Source organism: Schistocerca serialis, unplaced genomic scaffold (genome assembly GCF_023864345.2).
Source record: "Schistocerca serialis cubense isolate TAMUIC-IGC-003099 unplaced genomic scaffold, iqSchSeri2.2 HiC_scaffold_867, whole genome shotgun sequence".
In the NCBI taxonomy this organism is placed as follows: Eukaryota; Metazoa; Arthropoda; class Insecta; order Orthoptera; family Acrididae; genus Schistocerca; species Schistocerca serialis.
Genome location: NW_026048482.1, coordinates 2,193,985 through 2,201,472, shown reverse-complemented (window position 1 = coordinate 2,201,472; position 7,488 = coordinate 2,193,985).

The window sequence follows — 7,488 nt, the reverse complement described above, 5'->3', positions numbered from 1 at the left end:
TTTCACGGGAATGGTTCAAAACATAGAGAGTAGGAAGAATCAGTCTTCTTATACTCAAGTCGGCACTGTGCCTTTTGTATTTAATTCCGATGCAATTTCTTTGTTTCATCGTCAATAAGAAGGTCAGAGGGATACAGCAAACCTGAAGTGAAGCTTCGGAATCTATAACTAGTGTCACGGGAATGGTTCAATACATAGAGAGTAGGAAGAGTCAGTCTTCTTATTCTTAAGTCGGCACTGTGCCTTTTGTATTTAATTCCGTTGCAATTTTTTTGTTTCATAGTCAATAAGAAGGTCCAAGGGATACAGTAAACCTGAAGTGAAGCATCGGAATCTATAACTAGTGTCACAGGAGTGGTTCAAACATAGTCGGTAAGGAGAGTGAGTCTTCTTGTACTTAAGTCGGCATTGTGCCTTTTCTATATAATTCCGATGCAATTTCTGTATTTCATCGTCAATAAGAAGGTCAGAGGGATACAGTAAACCTGAAGTGAAGCATCGGAATGTATAACTAGTGTCACATTAATGGTTCACAACATAGACAGTAGGCAGAGTCAGTCTTCTTGTACGTGAGTCGGCATTGTGCCTTTTGTATTTATTTCCGAAGCAATTTCTGTGTTTCATCGTCAATACGAAGGTCAGAGGGATACAGTAAACCTGAAGTGAAGCATCGGAATCTATAACTAGTGTCACAGGAATGGTTCAAAACATAGACAGTAGGAAGAGTCATTCTTCTTGTACCTAAGTCGGCATTGTGCCTCTTCTATTTAATTCCGATGCAATTTAGGTGTTTCATCGTCAATACGAAGGTCAGAGGGATACAGTAAACCTGAAGTGAAGCATCGGAATCTATAACTAGTGTCACAGGAATGGTTCAAAACATTGACAGTAGGAAGAGTCAGTCTTCTTGTACTTAAGTCGGCATTGTGCCTTTTGTGTTTTAAATCCGATGGAATTTCTGTGTTTCATCGTCAATAAGAAAGTCCAAGGGATACAGTAAACCTGAAGTAAAGCATCGGAATATATAACTTGTGTCACAGGAATGGTTCAAAACATAGATAGTAAGAAGAGTCAGTCTACTTGTACTTAAGTCGGCATTGTGCCTTTTGTATTTAATTCGGTTGCAATTTCTGTGTTTCATCGTCAATAAGAAGGCCAGAGGGATACAATAAAACTGAAGTGAAACATCAGAATCCATAACTAGTGTCACACGAATGGTTCAAAACATAGACAGTAAGAAGAGTCAGTCTACTTGTACTGAAGTCGGCATTGTGCTTTTTCTATTTAATTCCGATGCAATTTATGTGTTTCGTCGTCAATAAGAAGGTCCAAGGGATACAGTAAACCTAAAATGAAGCATCGGAATCTATAACTAGTGTCACAAGAATGGTTCAAAACATAGACAGTAAGAAGAGTCAGTCTCCGTGTACTTAAGTCGGCATTGTGACTCTTGTATTTCATTCCGATGTAATATCCGTGTTTCATCGTCGATAAGAAGGTCCAAGGGATACTGTAAACCTGAAGTGAAGCATCGGAATCTGTAACTAGTGTCGCAGGAATTGTTTAATTAATAGACAGTAAGAATAGTCAGTCTTCTTGTACTTCAGTCGGCATTGTGCCTTTTCTATTTGAATTCCGATGCAATTTCTGTGTTTCATCGTCAATAAGAAGGTCCAAGTGATACAGTGAACCTGAAGTGAAGCATCGGAAACTATAACTAGTGTCACCAGAATGGTTCAAAACATAGACAGTAGGAAGAGTCAGTCTTCTTGGACTTCAGTCGGCATTGTGCCTTTTGGATTTAATTCCGATGCAATTTCTGTGTTTCATCGTCAATAAGAAGGTCCAAGGGATACAGTAAACGTGAAGTGAATCATCGAAATCTATAACTAGTGTAACAGGAATGGTTCAAAACATACACAGTAGGAAGAGTCAGTCTTCTTGTACTTAAGTCGGCATTGTGACTTTTGTATCTAATTCCGATGCAATTTCTGTGTTTCATCGTCAATAAGAAGGTCCAAGGGATACAGTAAACCTGAAGTAAAGCATCGGAATATATAACTTGTGTCACAGGAATGGTTCAAAACATAGTTAGTAAGAAGAGTCAGTCTTCTTGTACTTAAGTCGGCATTGTGCCTATTTTATTTAATTCCGATGCAATTTCTGTGTTTCATCGTCAATAAGAAGGTCAGAGGGATACAGTAAACCTGAAGTGAAGCATACGAATCTATAACTAGTGTCACAGGGATGGTTCAAAACATAGACAGTAGAAGAGTCAGTCTTCTTGTACTTAAGTCGGCATTGTGCCTTTTGTATTTAATTCCGATGCAATTTCTGTGTTCAATCGTCAATACGAAGGCCAGAGGGATACAGAAACACTGAGGTGAAGCATCAGAATCCAAAACTAGTGTCACAGGAAAGGTTCAAAACATAGACAGTAAGAAGAGTCAGTCTACTTGCACTTAGGTCGGCATTGTGAGTTTTCTATTTAATTCCGATGCAATTTCTGTGTTTCGTCGTCAATAAGAAGGTCCAATTGATACAGTAAACCTAAAATGAAGCATCAGAATCTATAACTAGTGTCACAGGAATGGTTCAAACATAGACAGTAAGAAGAGTCAGTCTCCGTGTATTAAGTCGGCAATGTGACTCTTGTATTTCATTCCGATGCAATATCTGTGTTTCATCGTCGATAAGAAGGTCCAAGGGATACAGTAAACCTGAAGTGAAGCATCGGAATCCATAACTAGTGTCACAGGAATTGTTCAAATCAATGCAGTAAGAATCTTGTACTTCAGACGCCATTGTGCCTTTTCTATTTAATTCCGATGCAATTTCAGTGTTTCATCGTCAACAAGAAGGTCCAAGTGATACAGTGAACCTGAAGTGAAGCATCGGAAACTATAACTAGTGTCACCAGAATGGTTCAAAACATAGACAGTTGGAAGAGTCAGTTCTTGTACTTCAGTCGGCATTGTGCCTTTTGGATTTAATTCCGATGCAATTTCTGTGTTTCATCGTCAATAAGAAGGTCAGAGGGATACAGTAAACCTGAAGTGAGGCATCGGTATCTATAACAAGTGTCACAGGAATGGTTCTAAACATAGACAGTCAGAAGAGTCAGTCTTCTTGTTCTTAAGTCGGCATTGTGATTTTTGTATTTAATTCCGATGCAATTTCTGTGTTTCATCGTCAATAAGAAGGTCCAAGGGATACAATAAACATATATTGAAGCATCGAAATCTAAAACTGGTCTCACAGGAAATGTTTACAACACAGTCAGAAAGAAGAGTCAGTCTTCTTGTACTTAAGTCGGCAATGTGCCTTTTGTATTTAATTCCGAAGCAATTTCTGTGTTTCATCGTCAATAAGAAGGTCAGAGGGATACAGAAAACCAGAAGTGAAGCATCGGAATCTATAACTTGTGTCACAGGAATGGTTCAAGACAGAGACAGTAGGAAGAGGCAGTCTTGTTGTACTTAAGTCGGCATTGTGCCTTTTCTATTTAATTCCGATGCAAACTCTGTTATTTTAGCGTCAATAAGAAGGTCCAAGGGATACAGTAAACCTGAAGTGAAGCATCGGAATCTATAACTAGTGTCACAGGAATGGTTAAAAACATAGACAGTAAGAAGAGTCAGTCTCTTTGAACTTTTGTCGGCATTGTGCCTTTTCTATTTAATTCCGATGCAAATTCTGTGTTTCAACGTCAATAAGAAGGTCAGAGTGATACAATAAACCTGAAGTGAAGCATCGGAATCTATAACTAGTGTCACAGGAATGGTTCAAAACATAGACAGTAGGAAGAGTCAGTCTTCTTGTACTTGAGTCGGCATTGTGCGTTTTGTACTCATTCCCGATGCAATTTCTGTGTTTCATCGTCAATAAGAAGGTCAGAGGGATACAGTAAACCCGAAGGGAAGCATCGGAATCTATAACTAGTGTCACAGGAGTGGTTCAAAACATAGACAGTAGGAAGAGTCATTCTTCTTGTACTTAAGTCGGCATTGTGCCTTTTCTATTTAATTCCGATGCAGTTTCTGTGTTTCATCGTCAATAAGAAGGTCAAAGGGATACAGTAAACGTGAAGTGAATCATCGGAATCTATAACTAGTGTAAAGGGAATGGTTGAAAACATAGACAGTAGGAAGTGTCAGTCTTCTTGTACTTAAGTCGGCATTGTGCCTTTTTTATTTAAATCCGTTGCAATTTCTGTGTTTCATCGTCAATAAGAAGGTCCAAGGGATACAGTAAACTTGAAGTAAAGCATCGGAATATATAACTTGTGTCACAGGAATGGTTCAAAGCATAGTTAGTAAGAAAAGTCCGTCTTCTTGTACTTAAGTCGGCATTGTGACTATTCTATTTAATTCCGATGCAATTTCTGTGTTTCATCGTCAATAAGAAGGTCAGAGGGATACAGTAAACCTGAAGTGAAGCATCCGAATCTATAACTAGTGTCACAGGTATGGTTCAAAACATAGACAGTAGGAAGAGTCAGTCTTCTTGTACTTAAGTCGGCATTGTGACTTTTGTATATAATTCCGATGCAATTTCTGTGTTTCATCGCCAATAAGAAGGCCAGAGGGATGCATAAAAACTGAAGTGAAGCATCAGAATCCATGACTAGTGTCACAGGATTGGTTCAAAACATAGACTGTAAGAAGAGTCAGTCTACTTGTACTTAAGTCGGCATTGCGCCTTTTCTATTTAATTCCGATGCATTTTCTGTGTTTCATCGTCAATAAGAAGGTCCAAGGGATACAGTACACCTGAAGTGAAGCATCGGAATCTATAACTAGTGTCACAGGAATGGTTCAAATCATATACAGTAAGAAGAGTCAGTCTTCTTGTACTTAAGTCGGCATTGTGCCTTTTCTATTTAATTCCGATGCAATTTCTGTGTTTCATCATCAAGAAGAAGGTCATAGGGATACAGTAAACCTGAAGTGAAGCATCGGAATCTATAACTAGTGTCACAGGAATTGTTCAAAACATAGACTGTAGGAAGAGTCAATCTTCTTGTACTTGAGTCGGCATTGTGCTATTTGTATTTAATTCCGATGCAATTTTTGTGTTTCATCGTCAATAAGAAGGTCAGAGGGATACAGTAAACCTGAAGTGAAGCACCGGAATCTATAACTAGTGTCACAGGAATGGTTCAAAACATAGACAGTAGGAAGAGTCAGTCTTCTTGTACTTAAGTCGGCATTGTGCCTTTTGTATTTAATTCCGATGCAATTTCTGTGTTTCATCATCAATATGAAGGTCAAAGGGATACAGTAAACCTAAAGTGAGGCAGCGGAATCTATAACTAACGTCACAGGATTGGTTCAAAACAAAGTCAGTAAGAAGAGTCAGTCTTCTTGTACTTAAGTCGGCATTGTGCCTATTCTACTTAATTCCGATGCAATTTCTGTGTTTCATCGTCAATAAGAAGGTCAGAGGGATACAGTAAACCTGAAGTGAAGCATACGAATCTATAACTAGTGTCACAGGGATGGTTCAAAACATAGACATTAGAAGAGTCAGTCTTCTTGTACTTAAGTCGGCATTGTGCCTTTTGTATTTAATTCCGATTCAATTTCTGTGTTTCATCGTCAATAAGAAGGTCAGAGGGATACAGTAAACCTGAAGTGAAGCATACGAATCTATAACTAGTGTCACAGGGATGGTTCAAAACATAGACAGTAGAAGAGTCAGTCTTCTTGTACTTAAGTCGGCATTGTGCCTTTTGTATTTAATTCCGATGCAATTTCTGTGTTCAGTCGTCAATAAGAAGGCCAGAGGGATACAGTAAAACTGAGGTGAAGCATCAAAATCCATAACTAGTGTCACAGGAAAGGTTCAAAACATAGACAGTAAGAAGAGTCAGTCTACTTGTACTTAAGTCGGCATTGTGCCTTTTCAATTTAATTCCGATGCAATTTCTGTGTTGCGTCGTCAATAAGAAGGTCCAATTGATACAGTAAACCTAAAATGAAGCATCGGAATCTATAACTAGTGTCACAGGAATGGTTCAAACATAGACAGTAAGAAGAGTCAGTCTCCCTGTATTAAGTCGGCAATGTGACCCTTGTATTTCATTCCGATGCAATTTCTGTGTTTCATCGTCGATAAGAAGGTCCAAGGGATACAGTAAACCTGAAGTGAAGCATCGGAATCCGTAACTAGTGTCACAGGAATTGTTCAAATCAATGCAGTAAGAATCTTGTACTTCAGACTCCATTGTGCCTTTTCTATTTAATTCCGATGCAATTTCAGTGTTTCATCGTCAACAAGAAGGTCCAAGTGATACAGTGAACCTGAAGTGAAGCATCGGAAACTATAACTAGTGTCACCAGAATGGTTCAAATCATAGACAGTTGGAAGAGTCAGTTCTTGTACATCAGTCGGCATTGTGCCTTTTGGATTTAATTCCGATGCAATTTCTGTGTTTCATCGTCAATAAGAAGGTCAGAGGGATACAGTAAACCTGAAGTGAAGCATCGGTATCTATAACAGGTGTTACAGGAATGGTTCTAAACATAGACAGTCAGAAGAGTCAGTCTTCTTGTTCTTAAGTCGGCATTGTGATTTTTGTATTTAATTCCGATGCAATTTCTGTGTTTCATCGTCAATAAGAAGGTCCAAGGGATACAATAAACATATATTGAAGCATCGAAATCTAAAACTGGTCTCACAGGAAATGTTTACAACATAGTCAGAAAGAAGAGTCAGTCTTCTTGTACTTAAGTCGGCAATGTGCCTTTTGTATTTTATTCCGAAGCAATTTCTGTGTTTCATCGTCAATAAGAAGGTCAGAGGGATACAGAAAACCAGAAGTGAAGCATCGGAATCTATAACTAGTGTCACAGGAATAGTTCAAGACAGAGACAGTAGGAAGAGGCAGTCTTGTTGTACTTAAGTCGGCATTGTGCCTTTTCTATTTAATTCCGATGCAAACTCTGTTATTTTATCGTCAATAAGAAGGTCCAAGGGATACAGTAAACCTGAAGTGAAGCATCGCAATCTATAACTAGTGTCACAGGAATGGTTAAAAACATAGACAGTAAGATGAGTCAGTCTCTTTGAACTTAAGTCGGCATTGTGCCTTTTCTATTTAATTCCGATGCAAATTCTGTGTTTCAACGTCAATAAGAAGGTCAGAGTGATACAATAAACCTGAAGTGAAGCATCGGAATCTATAACTAGTGTCACAGGAATGGTTCAAAACATAGACAGTAGGAAGAGTCAGTCTTCTTGTACTTGAGTCGGCATTGTGCGTTTTGTACTAATTTCCGATGCAATTTCTGTGTTTCATCGTCAATACGAAGGTCAGAGGGATACAGTAAACCCGAAGGGAAGCATCGGAATCTATAACTAGTGTCACAGGAATGGTTCAAAACATAGACAGTAGGAAGAGTTATTCTTCTTGTACTTAAGTCGGCATTGTGCCTTTTCTATTTAATTCCGATGCAGTTTCTGTGTTTCATCGTCAATAAGAAG